At 33.3% G+C, this 21,276-nt stretch overlaps 1 protein-coding gene across 5 annotated transcripts in view; it reads right to left on the bottom strand.

Annotated features, from left to right (window-relative positions):
• LOC130902461 (cytochrome b5 reductase 4) overlaps positions 1-21,276 on the bottom strand; it is a 264,053-nt gene that overhangs the window by 200,300 nt on the left and 42,477 nt on the right. For 2 of the 5 annotated variants that reach the window (XM_057814627.1, XM_057814626.1), the window contains exon 1: positions 10,662-10,821. The exons of 1 other annotated variant lie outside the window; for it this stretch is intronic. The gene's annotated coding sequence lies outside the window, so the exon portion shown is untranslated. Of the gene's footprint in view, positions 1-10,661; positions 10,855-21,276 lie in introns of those variants that run through there. 2 more of the 5 variants (XM_057814623.1, XM_057814625.1) reach the window with 2 other exon arrangements.

The following is a 21,276-nucleotide window of genomic DNA, read 5'->3' as shown; positions in this document are numbered from 1 at the left end:
ATACAGCCAACAACGTGTGATACCAAAAATTGAATATTTAACAATAAAATCAATTAAGGATTTCAATTTTTGTTTAAACACCCGTGCAGTTAAATCATGACGATGAATGGCTTGTTGTCCTGGCAATAGTAAAGTTTGTATCTCTTCCCAATTCGGATTACATGTGAATGTAATAAATAAATCCGGTCGGCCGTAATGACGTACGTAAGTCATCGCATCTTGTATGTATTCCTGCATGTTCCGTGGGCTGCCGATGTAGCTTGAAGGTAAAATGAAAGCATTACCGATGTCATTGGGATTTAAATTTCCATCGATGTTTCCAGCAACAGCATCTCGTAAGTGAATATATTCTTCCGATCGTAGTTTCGCCTGGTTGAATCGAAGGAATCGCAAGCGTTCGCTTTCGACCTTAGCATACATATCAACAATGTATTGATGGAACAGCTGACGATATCGAAGGATATAATTGTCTTGATGTTGTCTAACCATTATTCGGTGTGCGTAGTAGTTCATTGAGCTAACTTTTTTATTTCTGTAATCACCTAAAAAAATAAAAAATAAAATGCAATACGAAATTAAAATCTATACATACAGTAAGAAAATAAATAGATAATTGTCAAATTTACCGGTATTTGGATCATACTGTTTGATATTGAGGTGATATTCATCTTGTCCTTGCCAAAATATTAATGGATATTGTAGTGCATCATATGAACGGTGTAGATCCGAAATCGTACTGACAGTGTTGTCTCGCCGTGTAATTTTTATAGATCTTTCGTCAACTGGATCACCAACCATGATAACAGCAACCTCATCAACAGTTGGAGCGTTGAATCTACCAGCATGTTCACCTAATGGTACTTTGTCGGCTTTAATGACGATTTGATAATTGTCATTTTGCAGTCGTGGCGAAACTCTTTTGATCAATTGAATTAGTTGATTGTGATCTTCTAAAAAATTTTCCAATAATATCACAATTGCTCTTTCCTCTGCTTGTTCAATAAAATTATACAGGCACCGAGTCGTCACGCGCTCTTCACAATCGCCCATAAAATAAATTTGAAGAAATTTCGGATTGTTATCAGGCATTGGCATCAGTGATCCGATTTTATGGTACACCTGGCCTTGAATTTTGAATGAAGTTTCAAAATTACGTCCATCGGATGCACGATCGCAAATTTTAGTTGCCCCAAATGACGTCATTTGGAAGCAAGAATTAAATTTGCGTATCTTACGCAAAAATAATTTGGAATCATCTGAATTGCCAGTAAGAAGGGATAATAAAGGCTCCGGCGGAGCGGGTAGAGGTGACAGCACAACTTTTCCTGATGCTCAGCACATGCCGGCTGCTTCATTCCGAAATTTCAATGCCTGACAATATTGACATACTTTATCCATTCCACCGATAGCAATTTTTGAATGCGCTGAGTAGTTAATATCTGGTGCATATTCAAAGGCAAGCCGAACGAATGATGCACGTGTTAATGAGCGGCTGATCCGTTGCCTTTGTCGATCTAGTACTCGTACTGTAGCTATGTTTCGTTCTCGTGCCGCTCTTGTTCTCGTAATATTCTGTCGCAGACGTTCGTCACGCTGTTCTTGAGATTCTTGTGCACGACTTTCTGCAGTCCTGATTCTTTGAGCTGCATTTCTTGTTTCGATTTGTTCTGGTAATTGCTGAGCTCTTTCAACACGTTTGCGTCGTGCCTCTCTGGTGCACGCGTTATTCAGTTTAGATTTTTTCGGTGGCATTTGACATTATTAATTTTAACAGATAATTTTGACTGTCAAATAATAATGTCAAATGCCACCGAAAAAATCTAACCTCAACAACACGTTTGCGTCGTGCCTCTCTGGTGCACGCGTTGTTGAGGTTAGATTTTTTCGGTGGCATTTGACATTATTAATTTTAACAGATAATTTTGACTGTCAAATAATAACAGACGAATAATTAGCAATAAATTGAAATTGCGACTATAATTTGAGATTTAAACTATCCTATCTCTCAAGTTGGATCGAACTGCACATGGTGTGCAAATTTTATTATAATCGGTTAAGTGGTTTAGGAGTCCATTGAGGACAAACATTGTGACACGAGATTTATATATATTAAGATATTCAGTTGTAGCAAGTTAACAAGATAAAATAATATTTTTTTTCAAGTTCCAAGTAGGACTACATTTAAGTGCATATATTTAAATAACGGCGTATAATGCCGTCCAATTAAAAATGATTCCATTGCGTTTTAACGAATACTTTCTCCCATAAGATATACGTTTATTTATGAAAATAATAAATTTATAAAATGAGGTACCTAGGCCGATGTTAGATAGATCAAACAAAATTGTCGGTAAGGGTTTTTATAATCTGCAATTTATAACTGTGAGAACCATTTTCCATTTAAATAGACATTATCCGAGTTCCTTACAAACGTTAATCAGTGTACCTCGAGTAATTGTAACAGCTGCTTCAATCCTACTGGATATTTGAACTTAATGTTTATACCATCATTTGTACGTCTTCCTCTCAACTGTTGCTCGACACTTTCAAAACTATTCGTTTGAAAATACTTTCATATTCCGTTTCTGAATAATAAAAAAATATGCTATTCTGGCGTTTTCTAGGTAGCAGAATCTATTTATCTCAGATGTCCTTCGGTTTTTCCAACAAATGGATTGATGGACTTCTGGTTTTAATTCGCGAATTGGATTCATGAATCACACGAAACAATTCATATTAATTATAAAACATCGTATTTCATAGAAAAACAAATTTTTCCCGATTTATCGGCCAGTTAAGATAACCTAATCTAAGCTACGGTAAGGTAAACCTTACCTACTCAGGAAATGGATTTGTTCCTCGGCCAGTTGAACAACATAAAGAGAGAGTTCTTAATTCGAATGAAAGTAACAGTTAAGTAAACAAAAACGTGCACAGCAATTATTTATGACTTTCCCACTGTATGTCGCTCTCTTCTTCAGTAAATCTCTTATCTTCTAAAAATATGCCCCTTTAAATAAAACCTTCTAATTACCATTCAGTTCGTTCAATCGATAAATCCAGTTCAAAAGAACTAAACGTAAGTCAACTGATCCAGTTGTTGGTAAAACAAGGTATACTAATTTCTGATAACTTGGGCCTCGATAAATGGTTTCTACGATCTCGAAAACGTTAAAGTAACGTGTTTTTATTAACCAGGCAGATACGGAAGTAAAACTTTTGTTTATAACGAAAATGTCGTGAATTTACGTCGCTTTGACTTTGACCTACTGATCTATAATGTACAGTCAGGAACCAATAACTTTGTAAACTATTTACTTTCAGTCTGAAGACGATAACTTGGTTATCGAAACGCGCGTCAGACAGTCTAATTGTGAAAGTTAGTGTAGTGGTAGTGTAAACAGTGTGTTCAGTAAGAATATGACCAACGGTTCCAAATATGCCAACTTATTAATCATAATATTCCCTCTCATGTTGGGATAACTACCAGGGATATGGATAAATTCAAAGTATTTGGTTGAAATTTTATGAGCTAAGCTAATCTAACCTAACCTTAGCCTGTAGATAAGAAAATGTTCCACCCGGATACAAGTAGTATAGACCTTCACAGGTCCAGTTGACCGCGGGACGCAACTAGTGTGTGCGAAGAAAACAGAGGTAAGCTGTATAGCACTCAGACAAAGTTGTGGCTTCCTGACTTTACATAATAGACCAATAGGTCAAAGTGTTAGCGAGGTAAATTGACGACCTTTCCGTTGCAAACAAATGTTTTATTTCTGTATCTGCCCGGTTTAGGATAATAAAACACGTTATTTTAACGTTTGCGAGATGGTAGAATCCATTTATCGATGTCCAAGTTGTCGAAAATAGTATAACTTGTTTTACCAATAACTGGATCAGTTGACTTCCGGTTCGGTTTATTGAACTGGATTTATGGATTGAACGGATTAAGCGGCAATTAGGAGGTTTTATTTAAGGGAGCCTATTTTTAGAAGATGAGAGATTGATTGAAGGAGGGATCGACTTACAGTGGAAGAGTCATAAGTAATTGTTTTTCACGTGTTTGTGTATTTTAACTTTCACTTACATTCGAATTAGGAACTCTGTCTTGATGTTGTTGAGCAGACCGAGGAACGGATCCATTCCCTGATTAGGTTAGGTTTACGGTAGCTTAAATTAGCTTATCTAAATTGGAAAAATTTGTTTTTCTATGAAATGAGATGTTTTATAATGTTTCGTGTGATTCATAAACCTAATTCGATAAGTCAATCCAGAAGTCTACTGATCCAATTGTTGGTAAAGCCGAAGGACATCTGAGATAAATGGGTTTTGCTACCTAGAAAATGCCGAAATAGCATATTTTTTTTATTACTCAAAAACGAGCAGATAGGAAAGTATTTTCAAACGATTATTTTCGAAAGTGTCGAGCTACAGTTGGGAGGAAAACGTATTGTTTATACCAATGATGGTATAAACAATAAGTTTATATACCACGACAGAATCGAAATTCAATAAATATTGAAACAGGGTTTCTATATGTGATGTCGTAAAATGAGCCATCGAATAGAATAATCATCACTCTGATGTATATGGGGCTGTAAACACGTTTTCGAAGTTCCATTGAATTAATGTCGATGTATTTTCACTCCCTCGTTATATTTATTACGACTCATTATGTTCTAATGTTTAATTAATAGATTTGGAAGTGACATTATCATAGATTTAATCAATGTTAACATAAATTGATGAGGTTCATCATCATAATCTACGAGGGTTGACTAAAGAGTCATCACTTATCAATATGATTTTCAGATATTTTTACTGAAACTTTAATTATTTTGGACGCCAAGTTTCTGTTAGACAATCGAATAAGTGAAAATGGAGGAAAATGAGTATCAAGCTCTCTTTAAACATTTGTATGTGAAAGGCACTACGCCTATTCAAATGAAAAAGGATCATTTGCGATCGCAAAATATTTGGATATATTATCTAGTAAGTCCACCAAACAGTAGTTAACGTCTGTCGGATTAACATTTATGAGATAGAAGAGGCTATGGACATATCAAATGAAACCGTTTGCCATCTTCTGAATGAAGAATGAGGCATCTGTGCATTGGGTGATTGGGAGTATGCTCATTTTGGATCATAGATGTAACCGAATTAACCATTTCCCAGTCCTTATTAATGCGAGTTAAGCAAAATAAGTAGGATTTTTTTCTATCTATGATTGTAGATGAAACCTAAATTCACCACCACACTCTAGAAACGGAAAAACAGTTAAGACAGTTAAGAAATGACAAATTCATCGGCAGAAAAAAGTAATGGCGACCATTTTTTGGGATTGTCACTTTATCGACCATTTTCAAAGAGGTAGAACAATAAACGCATCATTACTTGATAAGGTAAAGAAAGACAATGCGAAAAAGTGACTCTATTTACAACAAAAATGCTTCTCTGTGATTGCACCTTTTTACACTTCGATTATCGCCTTGGCTGAAATTCACGTCTTATACTTGGAATTAATTGACTACCCATCGTATTCATTAGATCTGGCCCCCAGCAACTTTTTAATGTTTTCTAACCTCAAAGTTTCATTTGCAAAAGAGAGATTTTCATCAGACCATGACATTACGTCATACGTAAACGCCTATTTTGAGCAGCATCTATTATTTTGAAGAGTTGATAAGGTTAGAAAATTGCTATAAAAAGTGTATCTAGACTCAAAGCGAGTCTATGGAAAATTGAGATGATGATGAAAAAAAAAAACAATTTTCAAGCAACCTTGCTGTACTCTATGCTTATAAATAAAGTATAAGATTCCTTTATGTTCGAGTTTAATTTGGTTTTAAAATGTGTATGGGAATTGATCAAACTGATCAATAAAAATATGGGTTCAAGTATGGGCATAGCAGCTTAAGCAATCTTAAGATTTTCATGACATGTTCACATTTGAGATGTGAGAAGAGATAATTGAGACTTTCCATAATTAAAACTCGGCGTATATATCATGTTTCCACAAGTCCTCAACACTTTGCTTGAGATCTTTTTAAACATTAGATATTCATAATTAATTATTATTCGATACTTTCGGTTCATGTTGATTACATTGTTCTGACAATATCGATTGTTACGAAAATGCACAGAAGAAGAATTAATACATCATTGATTCTAAAAATGAGAGAATTAATTATATTCAATATAATATATTCTCACTCGGTTTATGCAATTCATCAAATGTTTTCTTTTAGTTTATGAAATAAGGTTTCTTTCGATATCTATTATTATACTTAATAAAAGTTTGTTCAAATAATACAGACTACCTGTAATGAGATTAAAATTGTACAGGGAGCATCGGTACTCAAAAATAACCGATTAATGAGTGTACTCTATATATATTTTTAGTCTATAATAATCTATTAAATTGAAAATAAAACTGTCAATACCGCATAATTCTAACTTTATTTATTCTACTGTTATTAAAAAATAATTTACGGCAACGTTTTTCTGACTAAAATAATTAACAGAACCAAATTAATATCATTTCATTAGATATTCAAATTGTCTTCCTTCTTCTATTTAACTTTATGCAAGTCTAGTACAAAACGCTGATTTCGGATTACCCAACTGCTTATGTATTATTTGATAGACTCTGTCAGTATTCTATTTCATGCAATGTCTTTTAGATGATGTCAGAAAAAATAGCATGAAAATAGCATAAAGAAGAGATTGATGCTTCAAAGTGTATGTAAGTTTGTACTAATAGGACGCTAGAAAAGTTAAGGCAAGCACCCAAGGCTTCCTTATATTAACCTACTTCTCTTCATTAGAATTTTTCTTTTCACTATTAAATATGGAAAAAAATTCGATTTCAGTGAATAAAAATACCTGGTAGAATTATCTGGGACTTACCGTAGATAATAATCTCTGAAACAAATATGAAAAGGAGAAAACTAACTAACTAGCACATCGAAAGTTCTGATGGTGTGCAGAAACTTTAAAGTCCTGCTATATATGTGGACGGTGATAATAAAACCACGAGAATCAATCTCTCGAAGGTACAAAGACTGACCTGCATATGTTCAACCGGGGCCATGATTACATGCTCAACAACTGTACTAGAACTGATTCTGAATTTTCCATCTCTCCAGATATTATTGGAAAGAGTGATGTGAAAACCTCACTTAGAATATTAAGAAATTTACCTCAAAACTAATCTGTAGAAGCAAATGAAATCAAAACACAATAAAATAAGTGAACAGAAATGCCATTAAATAATACAAAAGTAGAATAGGGTCCAAAACTAAACTCTCTGAAAGCTTTGTCAATATACCAATTATTTTTCAACCAGAAATATATCCAATTAAAAAACATGTCTAGTTCAATCTAGAAAGGAATCATCGCAAACAGAAGATCATTTTGTTCGTGAGCCCAGCAGCCATTAGGTCTCTAACGTCCAATATCATAAGGACAAGTCTGGTTTGCAAATGGAGAAATTGAATGAGCTAAGTAAGAGGAATATAGAGAAAACACGAAAAAAGTAGCTAGATAGGGAAAAAATCACTAGAAATTCCTGAGAAACTATAAACATGGAAAAGAACAATCTAATACTAACAGGAATCTTATCGGGACATTGACACCTACAGACGCTAGGTTAAGCAAAGAGCCAAACATGCAAATTCTGTTACGTAGAGGACGAAAATTACGGAACTCTATAGCATTACACCTGGGAGCGTATGAAATGGATGATAGATATTTGGCAGCCATCGAAAATTCTAAAATTGCTAAAAGGAGTAGAATTATTAGATTTTTTTAAGCTCTAAGTATTCTCAGTACTACAGCAAGAAAATGGGACAAAATAAATATTTTGGGTCGCAGTGTAGATTGCATTATGTGTGTACCTAACCAAGGCGGGTAGTCTTTGCTGACTAGTTAGAACTAAAATAATGGGGAGTGCAGCTAATTTGTAATTGAAAACTCTTTATTAAATTATAATTCTAAGTAACTATAATTTAAATATTTTTATGTGCTTTGACTGATTAGCAATTTCATAAGCTGTACTTCATATGAATTAGCTATGACTAGCAATTTTCACCATCATGGTTTGGTGTAGTAATTCAACACCTACGAATTCATTCTCAAATTCAAAGTAAGTCACCTTATTTCCATAATATATTTTACATATTCATTTATAAGTTTTTATAGCTTTCATTCTACATGATGCTTCCACCAATGATGATAGGAACACTTCCCGAAAGGAGTGTGTCAAAATTAAACAACAACGTGTACTTATGTATTCATCTCAATGGACTGAAATTGTGGTCAAGTACAATATATTAGTATCACTTATTGTTATACTTTTACACATATATTCAATATTACCCATCTTGCATGTGAGAAGGAACTATTAATGAGGAGTGTCATTTAATTTTTGACATTTTGGACTGCATATTCGGCAAACAAACTTCGCGAGTATTGGAAAAATCTCCATATCCATGTTTGCGCGAACACTTCGAAACCTCATGTAGCTGAAGTTACGTTGCATCGCATATCAAACGCTGCCCACCCTCTTTATTTTTCTCAATGCTTAATTCACAAGAATAAAAGCTCTAATTTGATATATGTTCAGCAACGGTATTTCAATCAGAAATAATTATGAATTGGAGGAAGCGCATACATGCTTTATCTAATGAAACACTTGTCCAACCGCCAAAGAAAATGCCGAGATCTATAACAAGATATTATAGATACGACAGAAGAAAAGATAGAAAGACCAAATACAGTTGCAAACGATGTGTACGAAGTACCAATATCCTTAGAACACGCTTATTTTTTGTGAAAATTGATTTAAATTATTTGAGCAGAGTAAGATCTTAAAAATACTGGATAAATTTAGTGATTTTTATTTTATTCTTGTTTCTCACCTAGAATGTAGGGCACTTAGAAAAAAGATTGTATCTATTTAATTGACAAAAGTACTATTTGTATTACAATTCCTAAAAGTAATCAAATGTTAATAAGTTCAGCAAATTAATTTTATTTTGATTCTCTAATAAACCTGAAACAATAAATATACTACTTATAAAGAATAGAATAACGTTGAGTCCTGGAAATCCCACATATTGCAGGACGGAACTTCTATCAACGTAGTTCACGGAAGGTTAAAAAGGACGGGTTAAAATCGCAACTGGTCAATGCATGAAATCCTGCTAAGCTTCAGCATATACAGGTCCCAATTTTATATATAAATCATAAATATTTATCTATTTTTTAAAACTGTCATTGCCATATTTCAAGTATTATACGGATATGGTCCTTGTTGCCGAGCGTTAATATTAAAATGTTTGTGTCAAGTGTTTTTATTAAAACATCTGATACATTATCACCCATTTGGCATATTTTGAATTAGAGGTCACAAATTTGTTGTGGACACTTTAAAAATCCACAAAAGCTCATTTGAACTCAAAGTTACGTAGCTGTCAGTCGGTCTAACTTGTTCTGGACAATTAATGAAATACTTTATGGTTCATCTTCAATAGATGGCGAAAAATATTGTTCATAAATAATTATTCGAAATAACAAAGTTCATTATTTTTCCGAAAAAAAGAAAGATCTGACTACAATGTAGATACCACCATAATACCGGCTGTATCACAATACCGTTGTACCCAAAAATTTATAAGAATCGCACAAGCCGTTTTTGAGGCGTAATTGAGGCGTTCCATACATAAAACTCAATCTGTATAAATTTACAGACTTTACTAGAACGGTATATGAGTTCTTAGAATAGAATGAAGGCACTTCGTAGCACTAGATATATAATCTTGTACAAAATAATGTTTGTTCAATTGTATATTAAATAAGTTAAGCGAAAATATTTTCTTAACCAATTTCTTAGAACGGGGCAAAGTTAATAGTCGAAGAGCTGGTTGTAAAAAGCCTGGCCTATCGAGTTACGGGATGAAGTATTTTTTGAATGATACTACTCACTGTAATTATTGGAAAAAATCATTTAGTGCCAGAGCAGATATGGTGCACAACATTGCTATATTTTTTCTACGATACATTTTTTGGACATAAACTGTACCTATCGAATAACCGCTTGAAACTAACCTAATTACAAAACACTTTTCACCAATGACAATAAGAAATGAATCATGACATTTAAACACAATTAATGACAGAAAAACTTACCACTTTTTGACATTAAATAATTAGATAATAGACAACAAAAAACTGAAAATACATAGTGACTACTGTTTAACAGTTTGAAAAGTATACTTATAATCGAATTTGAACAAACTTTAAATCAACACATTGTAATGAAACAATGAAAATCATTTCCAGTACCAATTTATAGAAGTGAAAAATATATTTTTTCGATATAACTACTTCCAATCAATCCAAAATTCAATACAAAACTTCCAATCGAATCACTGTTTTTATTATATTTTTTTTCTTGATAAGTATCATCAATTAATTACCACTACGTCGTTTTATGTTTCAAGTATTGTAAAATTTTATTTCATTACAAACTATTGCAGGATTAATTTATACAAATATTTGTAATAAATTTTCATATTTGAAATAACAACAAATAATTCCGAACAAGCTCTTTGTTTTTTCTTAAACGTTTTTTAAAAATCAAATAGCTTGATAAAAACCTTTCAGAAGAAGCCAACTAGTAAAAAGTCACCACAATAAGTAAAATAAAAAACACTCAAAAAAACAACGAAATTACGTTAGCGGGACTTGTCAACAAAAGAGCAATCTTCTACAAATAGTACCGATTCGACTGATCTAGATCGACGGCGGATACCGACTGAAAACGTGAAACTAAAACAGCCACCGAAAACTGAATTTTAGTGAGATGCGTGCGCTCAATTTGCCAAGCCGTGCTATCTGATGTTTCCAAAAAGGAGAATATTTTCGTAATAATTGGGATGTGATTGCCGTTGTTATCACTACAGAAGAAATAGAATGTTTCTGTGCTGTTATCTTTCATTATTTATTATATTCATATATACAGTGGGTTTCCAGTTTTTCAAAAAAACTATTTTCCCATTGATATGAAAAAGAACTATTGTGAAAAGTTGTTCAGAATCAACATCTAGGCCCACATACTAAATTTCGAAATATTTGTCAACTATAATCTTTAATATTTATTAAGCCCTAACACGTACCACTTTTCAATAGCTTAATTGACCCTGTTTACATTAGCAGGTACTTAATTTTATAAAGGGGTGGTTAATATCAGTTAATATCGAAAAAATACCCGAACGGTATTATTCAGAATAATAAACATAAAAATAACATTAAAAAGTAGTATTCTGTTGAGTTTCATAGTGATTTTCTGTTCATAGTCGAGAAAGTGATTATAAAGACGAAAATGTCGAGTCAAACGCGTGGCAGTTGCAAAACTCCTAACATATTTTGCTATATTTGTGGAGAATTTATGGTGAATTTTCCGAAAATGTGAAAAAAGCCAATTTCGAATATTTTGGTACTCTAATTGGAAACCAAGACAAGCAGTGGGCTCCCCACGCGTGCTGTGTTAGTTGCAGCGAGTCATTGGTGCAGTGAATGAATGGGAAGAAATAAAGCATGCCTTCTACAATTCCAATGGTATGGGGGGAACCTACTAACCATTTTGACGACTGTTTTTTTGTCTAACAAAGACTGAAGGTTATTCTAAGAAAGGAAAGCACAAGATCGAGTATCCAAATTTGCCGTCTGCTATACGATCTGTTTCCCATAACGAAGATTTAACAGTACCGATTACGCCTTTAGATCCGCAAACTATTGTTTTAGAAGACAACGTATTACCAGAAAGCTCCGAAGAACAATGCACCAACCCTAATTTTACTCCAAGTACCAGTTCCGGCGAGCCACATTTGATTGTAGAAAGTGAGTTGAATGATTTAGCACAAGATTTGGGGTTATCTGACTTTTTTCCCAAAAATTTGGGAGCTGTCACTAATGAACAGGGTGAAAGAATCCACCAAGATATTCGAACAATGAAAATTCAGTATCAAGGACGATGGAATTCGGTCATGACGGATGATTACTGTTGGTTTTTAAAAAGAGAAAGTGCAACCCCTCATAAAATGAAAAAGTAGAGCTAATTGAGATATAAAGTGACTTTTTTTAAAGTTTTTGTTTTTAATAGATGTGAGGCATGTTTATTACATATAAACTATAAATATTATCAATATATACGATTCAAAAAACGTATATATATATAAATAAATAAATAAATATAAATATAAAATATAAATATAAAATATAAATATAAATATAAATATAAAATATAAATATAAATATAAAATATAAATATAAAATATAAATATAAAATATAAATATAAAAACCTTACGTGTTACAATTATTTTCTTCATATTTTCGTATTTGTGTTGCTATTCATTCTTGTGTTAGTACAAAAATTTTTTTTGTCGACCAGTGTAATTAATTCATAGTTAACTTTTACTTCTGGCTTAACACTGATTAGTGATAATTAAATAAAAAGAAGTTAAAAACCTCAAATTGAATTTCAATACTTTTTCGGAACTGTTCAAAAGCTGCTTGAACTTATTCATTAATAATTGATAAGACTGCGCAAGTTAATCAATTTTTTAATATTTCACCATTATTCGGAATCTATTTTTGATAAACTATTTGTTCTAAAAAAAATCCATTAGTATGAGGTTTGAGGATCTAGCAGACCAACAGTCGTACTCATTCTCCCAAACCATCTTTTACCAAACTCATTATTTGGCCAAAAGTATCGAATAGGTAGAGCAGCTATAATGTTAAAATGAGTTATGAGTCTCTCGACGTTTAGATTTACGCGATAAAGATGAGTACGGAACGCCGCCATGCATGTCCGACTGCGGCAGCCTCATTTTATTTTACGTTTACGCATATATTTTGCACCATATCTCACGAAAATTGGGTGACCAAGTAGTTCATCTGACGAGGAAGAAGAAGTATTACTACAATTCGCGATTCAAAACTATAATGAAAACGAAATTATAACTACAGGTTGTGCCCCCTAGTCAAAATCACGTGTATTTTTGTTCCAAAATATTTAAAAAAAATTTCAACATATTATTTTTCATGCGAATGATGTGGAAAATATTCAAATAAATACTGATGAATACCTACATATACGTAATCTAACAATACACCACCTATCCCCTGTGATATTTAGTGTTTTATTCTGACACACCTCCTCTTCCTTCAGATCCTCACGTGATTAATGTACCACCCCCTATCCGAGGACATAGTATATGTGGAATGTAGTGGAAAATAGTAGTAGAGCTTCTTAAAGCAAATTTACTCAAGCGTGTAAGATAAACGTAGGGCAAGATACCTGACATTTTACTGAGTACTGCTTCCGAATACAAGTCCTTTATGCAGGATCATACATCTATAGTAGAATATCAATTTATAAAAAAATCGATCAGAAATACTAGACACCGTAAGATTGGATTGAGTTGAGAAATAGTATTTTGAAAAAAGATTGGTGATATTTATTTCGTTTCGATTTCTACCAAGTTAAAATAGATTAAGATTAAGAGTAAGATATTTCGAGTATCAGAATTTAAGAATTTGTGGTTTATGGATAAACCTTAGTTATTATTATTAATTGAATTATACCACAAATTATGTGAAATATTAATTCTTCTATCTTACTGATTAATATGTATATATGGATTTGGGGTATCGTATACACTGCGACCCAAAAGATCTATTGTGTCCCTCTTTCTTGCTGCGATACTGGAGAGCCTTGTGTTTACAGCTGATCCATTAATCCCACTCCTTTTAAAATGTCTATAATGTGGGATGGCTTCAAACGGCAGTGATCTTCGTCTTTTATTTCATACGCTCCCAGATGTAGTGCTCTGGAATTCCTTAGTGCTTCACACATCGAGAGAATGTAGATAGAGGTTATCAGCTATTTCATTTCCCTTCGCTCCGTTGTGTTCTGGAGTCCATTGTAGGGTAATTCTATTTTTCTTGTCTAGCTCTCTACATTGGACCGAACACATTTTTCAATTGTATAAATTTCTGCTTCAAAAATGCTTGGTGCGCTGCCCAAACTTTCATAGTGTTTGGTTCTTGGCCCGTACACTCCTATTCCATTTACATCTACTGCTTTCGATCCATCCTTATACCATTTAATGGCATTTTTGTTCATTTCTTGTATGGTGTTTTGGTCCCACTTGCTTTTACAGTTTATAATTGAGAAGAAGTTTTTCTTAAAACTGAACTTTTTCGATGTGACGTCCTGAGGCATATCACAGGGTTGGTTATTATCTAGGTACGGTTTTTTTGGTGATTCCATCTCTGAACAATCTAATGATGTTTTTTATTCCGCGCTTTTCAGAACTATGTGGAAAGGTGAGGGATTTAGAATTACTTCTAGTGCAGCTGTTGGGCAAGATTTCATGGCCCCGGTTGCACATAAGCAAGCCAGTCTTTGTACCTTTGAGAGGTTGTTCCTCTTGGTATTCAGACTAGTACTAGTACCCCAAACCATACTGATTAATAACAAATCTATTTTTTTCAGCCAAAAATTATGTTAGTAAATTGTATTACAACAGCAAGATTGATCGCCGTTTCCTTTGGTCACAACTAGATTTATTGTAACTTCAAGTTTGTTTGTTTAAGGTTTAAGCAAATTTATCACTTTTTCCTCATTTCTCTAGCAATTGATTCCACGAATTGTTCCGTACGTCTTTCGTCAATATCAATCAATGTCTCCCCACCCAAAAATATGTTTCTTCTAATAACTATTGTTTTAGCGTTTTTTCCGTCTGCCCGTCTGTAGCAGCGATATCTCCTCACAGAAAGCATGTAGGGCGTTCATTTTTTTTGCATTTAATTCCTATATAGTTATTAATGTGCCGAAATGAAAGAACTTTTGGGTATCATTGTGAAAAAATTAATTAAATTAACTAAAATGTCCTCAAAGGACATGAATGGACGTGAATCGACATCAACAGACATCATAAGGCCGATTCATAAACTTGACTTTCCGTTTGCCGTTGCCGTTTGGCGTTTGCCATTGAGGTTGACGCAAATTCAACACCCTATTTATAAACTTGACGTTGGTGCCATTAAAATAAAAAATTTTGTTATTCTTTTTGACGTGTGTATTGCTTTTTGTTTTCGTGATATTTTTGTGTTTTTGTTGGTAATCCGGTATTTATGAACGATATTGTGGAAAATAACAAACAAAAAACAAGCAAATACAAAATACCATCATAAACAAACAAAAAGATAGAGAAATAATTCCGACATCACGTGACAAACGCAAACGGATGTGATTGGCTTTTTTCTATTGTTATGAATGTTGCTATGGAAGAAAAAAGTCACCATCGGCAAACGGCAACCATAAACGGTCTTATGCATTTCAATGTTTCTAATTTTGTAACAACAAACGTCAACGATAACAACAGACGGAAAGTCAAGTTTATGAATCGGCGTTAAGATATTGATCAACTTCAAATGACAATAGACGTCAATTGGCTTCAATAGACGTCATGTCATTTGAGGTAATTTTTCATTTCAAAATCCAATTATTCTGAGAATTGTCAAGAAATAATATCGACAACTTTTTACTTGTTTTCCAATAAGAATTCTCCAACTTTTTTACAAATATTAACGAATTACAGTCGTCATAGCTCGATTGTTTATGTGAACTCGATGTTATTTATTGAAATCTCTGTAACTTTACATCAGATGATTAAGTTATATACATATTAACAGTTATTGCGTAAAGCAGGTTGTCCTCAAAATTGCCCTTTAGCATTGTTCATTGATACAAATTATGCTTGTTACAAATTATTTAAGTGTCTTTCTTTCAGAGCACTATTACTACTTATATTTTAAGTGTCTTGTTCCACAAATTATATATTAATTAGTTCCTTCAACAACATATCAAAAGAACAATTAGTTTTTACCCCAATTTACTTTTGTACTTTCAAATTTTGAATCATTTATTAATTTTATCTAATTAATCTACCTTTGAAGGCAATGGCAAGTCAACAAAATGCTAGATGCCCCTCTTTGCCTTGTATGTATGCATGTATGGATTGAGTTCTCGTATACAACATGACCCAAAGTATCTATTGTGTCCCCCTTACTTGCTGCGATACTGGATGATTCAGTGTTTACAGCTGATCAATTAATCCCACTCCTTTCAAAAAGTCTAGAATGTGTGATGGTTTTAATTGTCAGATATCTTTGTCTTCTATTTCATACGCTCCCAGGTGTAGTGCTCTAGAGTTCCTTAGTGATTCACACTTCGAGAGAATGTGGATAGAGTCTAGCACCTTTAGGTAGGACAGTGTCCCGATAGGACTCCTGTTAGTATTCGTGAATTGTTCTTACTTAGATTGACACATTCAGCAGATCTACTCTGGTTATAGTTTCCCAGAAGAGTCTTTGTCTGTCTCAGCCCTTGTAGGTTGTGGCAATAATTGGTTTTGCTCCTATCTACCTCCTTTTCCAGTGCTTTTTCCCAGTCAGCCTTAAAGAGCTAACGGCCAAGAGAATGGAGAATGCCAGCATTTATTATTACACACTTAGCTGCATTTACAAAAATGTATTAATTTTTCAATTCATTTGTAAAGAAAAGTTGTTACCCAGTTTTAGAAAGAATGGTCAAAATCCAATACAGAGTTATGCCTGGATAAATATACACACAAACACCTTCAAATATTTATATTTGTTTGGCATGTCTTGGAGTATAATCCCGGCATTAAGATTTCCGTTTGTAATACTTGCTAATGCTCGGGGAATCCCCGCTGAAAGATTGTATATCAGAACGACGTTTTCAATCCTCTTTTCGACACGAAATGGAAACGTCACCTTCTGAAAGAGAACTTGCTGACTTATTAATAGTAAAGAATCATTTTATATCTTCCTATGTTTTCCTAATAGTAGGGAAGCCTAAACGGGGATTTCAGGATTTCCTGAAGGGCGGCAGATTAATATATAGGAGGATACCTTGTACCCCGTTAAGTGAGTCCACCAAATATGAGACCCATACTTAAGGCAGTCCGTCAATAAACGATCAGATTATTAAAAAAAATTATTACAAGAAATTCTGGAGAGCGTCAGATTAAAGTAGGGTAAGTTAATTACATGCTAAAAAGTATCTATTCCACTAATCTGAGTGGAAACAGGCAGGCTACCAATGTGTGAAAAAAAATGTTATCTTGACATTCTCGAGCGTGGCTAATTTTTTTTATTTCGAAGGATACAATTCAAGAATAACGAAAAATATAATGTGGTGATTTCCACAAGCCGAAGTAACAAAAATCCGTCGAAAAAATTTAATGAGTGCAGCTGGTGATGCATATATTCTTCTCTCCGCTTTTCTACACCTTTATCATTATTTCTCTATCTATTACTCTCTCACTATCACGGGTCAATTTAGAATCGATTGCGAATCAGCTGGTAGCCAATTTAGAATCGATGTAATGCACATGCTCTATTACGAACTGAGAGAAAGATTTAGGGAGTACAAGTAGTTTATCTATCAATCATGTCGTTTCTCGTTCCTTTTAAATTTTGTTTTTAGTAGTTTAGAATTTAAGTTTAATAAAGTACCGGTTTTTTTTTCAAATAAATACTAGAGGATACTATTGTAACTTGGATATAGTGTACCTTGTAACGATTTGTATTTAAAACTAGTGTCTCCATCTCTCAATCAATAAATGATCTTAGTTGGAAAGTCTATTTACTCCTCACAGCTGTATCTAGTGGATGCGCGGCTTTCTTGAAAGGCATCAAAACACTCTATCAATTCGAAAACCCAAGGCAGCAAATATGTGCAGATCGACAAGTTTTAATAGAGTTAATTTACAAAAATTTTTTGACAACATAAAAAATGTTCACAACCGATTTGCAACAATTCCTCCGAATCGGTTTTGGAATTTAGATGAGAAGGGTGTAAACACTTTTTCAATCGCAGTCAAAAAGAATTGCACCAAAGGGGAATTAAACAACTAGGAAGTGCAACACTGGCAAGCGAAATATTTTAGATCAAGATTTTATGAGTTTCGGCGTAACGGATCACGATTTGGAAAATTATGTATCACAATCCTACTACTAATAAACAGAATGATTCTTTAACCTCAAATAATAATAAATAAGCCAAGAGCTAGGCCGTCAGTTGTAAAAACCCCACCATTAACACATTTAAATCTAAATGCAGAAATCCTCCAAAAAGGATTTATTTCGCCAGAAGAAGTACAGCCGTTTCCAAAAGCATTAGCCAGGAAAAACACAAAGAAAGGGAGAAAGACTGGAAAAACAATGACAGCAACCGAAACCCCAGGAAAGGATGAAATCAGAAGAAACAAGAGCAAAAAATTGGTAACAAAAGACCTAAATTTGGGAAAAAATTAAACTCCGCCGTTCAGAGAATTTAAACCAAATTCGCAAAATACAAAATATCAAGTAGTGGAGACCACTTTCGAAAGTGAAAATAGCGTTCCCTATGTGTCAACAGATGACGAAGATAGTCCAGATGAAGAGTTCTATTTTTACGAAAATTCAATGAATGCTGATAAAGGTGGTGAAAAATGGAGGCGGTGCATTAAGTATGGTCGTTGGGCTCAAGAATTATGCTCAGAAATTGATGACAAAAAGTAGAAAACCTGGAGTAGGAATTTTCTTTTAAGAAAATACTTTTTTATTATTTAAATGCAGAATTTTTATATAAGAAAAAAATTGATACTGTTTTTGTTTCTAAGTTCTTAACAAACTCGTTTTTTAAATCTGTTATTTTGTTATTTTTTTCACCCTTTAAAATTCTTGCAATAATTATTTAAATTTTTTCTGTGTGAAAATTTCGAAAAAATGTTTCAAGGTACAGCAGTCTTCCCTAAAAGTATTCATATTAATTCTGAGAACATATTTTTTAATTAGATAATTCTTTCTGGGTAGGTAGCAATCAGTTGCCACCATTTTACCTTGTGCAGTATCACCTGGACGATATTATGAATATTTGTAATGCCGACAGTATCCTCTACTTCTTCTCTCAAACCCCTCCAGTGGTTGTACACGAAGAACGCATGTTCGGCATCATCTGAGTCGTGTTCACGATACCTCCACTCAGATGTCTGTACTTTTTTCATTTTGTGGAGATACGGTCAGAAGTAGCCGTGTCCCGTCAGAAGCTGGGTAATGTAGAAGTTCACATCTCCGAACTTCCTTTCGGTCCACAGTCTAACGTCTTTTATTAGTCGTTGCGTCCATTCTTCTGTTCACCATTGTTACCAGTCTGTTTTGTTCTAGTGCGTTCAGTTCTTCAGCGTTATTCTTAGATATTCATTTAACACAGTTGGATATAATTTCGATTTTATTTTATTCTAGTAATAAAATCAAAGATATAAATGTGTGAACTTTTCAACAACTAGTAACATTAATAATTGAAACTTAAAACAATTATGTATGTAATAAAACTTCAAAAATTAAAAAAGGCAATGAATGGATTAATTAAAATATATTAAATATGATTAAATTACGAGATAAAGCATACAGAAACAAAAAAAAAACACCCATATATTCTCCAGTTTGATGTTGAGTTTAAGCAATATAAAAATCGGTTCAATAATCTAATAAAATCTGATAAAAATCTGTACTGTACCAAAAAGCAATAAAAGTTTATTAATAACTAGCTTTTACCCGCGGCTTCGCTCGCATTGAAGATATTAAATAAGTAAAAGATCATTATAAAAGAAATGAATCAATTTGATTCGAAGCAAGAGTTATAATTTCTTAATTTGCTTTAAAATTACTTTGATCTGTAAAACTAAAGAATAAAGTTTTTAAAGGCTTTTCTGGTTCACCAAGTAATGGAAATGAAACTTTACCACTGGAACAGCACTTTTCAACAATTTCATCTTTCCATAACAATCAAAGGTTGATTATGATATTAAATTGAAGAATCATATTGAAACCCATTACCATTAAATACCGACCAATCCTTAACGCATGAAATTTAGACGGCGCGTGGTATGCATTTCTGCATTATGAATTCTTCTCGCCTGCGATTGGCGTTTCTATCGGTCTTCTAGCTGCCTATGGCGTAGCTTTCTGAATGTATGATGAGCTGAGCCTTTTCCTGAAAAATAGGGCCTCCGATTGTGATTTTTTGTCTCGGCACTGTTTTAACCACTTCAACACATATTCCTCTACGTCTTTGAACTCGCATGATTTTAATCTTTTACTGTGTGCAGGCAAACCACTTTCTTCTGAAAACTTTTTATTATTATATATTATTTTAAAATTGTAGCCAATGTACTTACGGGAATCCCGAACTTATTAGCTATGTCTAATTTTTTCGACATAGGATTTTTGTCAACATAGTTATTGATGTTTCGCTTTTCTGTGACCGATAAGGAACACCTTTTACGTTTCTGAGCCATTTTAACTTTAACAATAGTGACGAGCAGAAGTGTTTATATTACTTTTCATCAACCAATAATGATTGTTTTACCAACAAAAGCGTGTCGAAACATGTCGCGACATGAATCACATACTACGAGATTAAGAGTCACACATTGGTGAGAACTATATAAAGGTTTTACGTTATACTCGTAAATAGGTTATTCGCAATGTAAAGGTACTCGTATATTTTATATTGACTCTTACGGACAATTCAAGGAGATTACGAAGAATTTGTTAAATCGAGGAAGTCGTTATATTGAGGTACGTTATATTAGGGTTGCACTGTAATTATTTCATGTGGGATTTCCTCACAGATGTTTCCCTTCATGTTGCTAATTCGTGCTTATAACAATAAAACGGCATGAAAAATGTTTTTTTTTTAATTATTTTGTTTTAAGTAGAGGTATTCTACTTAAAAACTTTTTTATTTGCATGCTATTTTCTGAGCTTTTCAATTAAGTGAATCAGTCTAAATAATCAGCATATTATCTAAAGGGATTCGCATATATACATTTTAATTTGACGCGCTTGAGTATTTCAAAATAGCGAATTGTTTTTACACATTATAATGATGGCCGCAAGTTTGCGTCACACGGTAATCGTCAGATTATTGGAAAAGTGCTTTTTTTATATTCACTTAAGATACCCCTTAGAAAATCTGAAGTGTTCAATAGAATTTTTCTTTTTTTTTTCAAAACCTTTCGTAGAAACACCCGTAACATGCAAGCGATCAGATTAACATACATACTTTATTAAAAATACGTAGAAAATCGATACATTCAATATCTGACGCATTCGAGTATGTCCATACA

The sequence above is a fragment of the Diorhabda carinulata genome, chromosome X (assembly GCF_026250575.1).
Source record: "Diorhabda carinulata isolate Delta chromosome X, icDioCari1.1, whole genome shotgun sequence".
Lineage (NCBI taxonomy): Eukaryota > Metazoa > Arthropoda > Insecta > Coleoptera > Chrysomelidae > Diorhabda > Diorhabda carinulata.
This window is presented reverse-complemented; position numbering and strand designations above follow the sequence as displayed.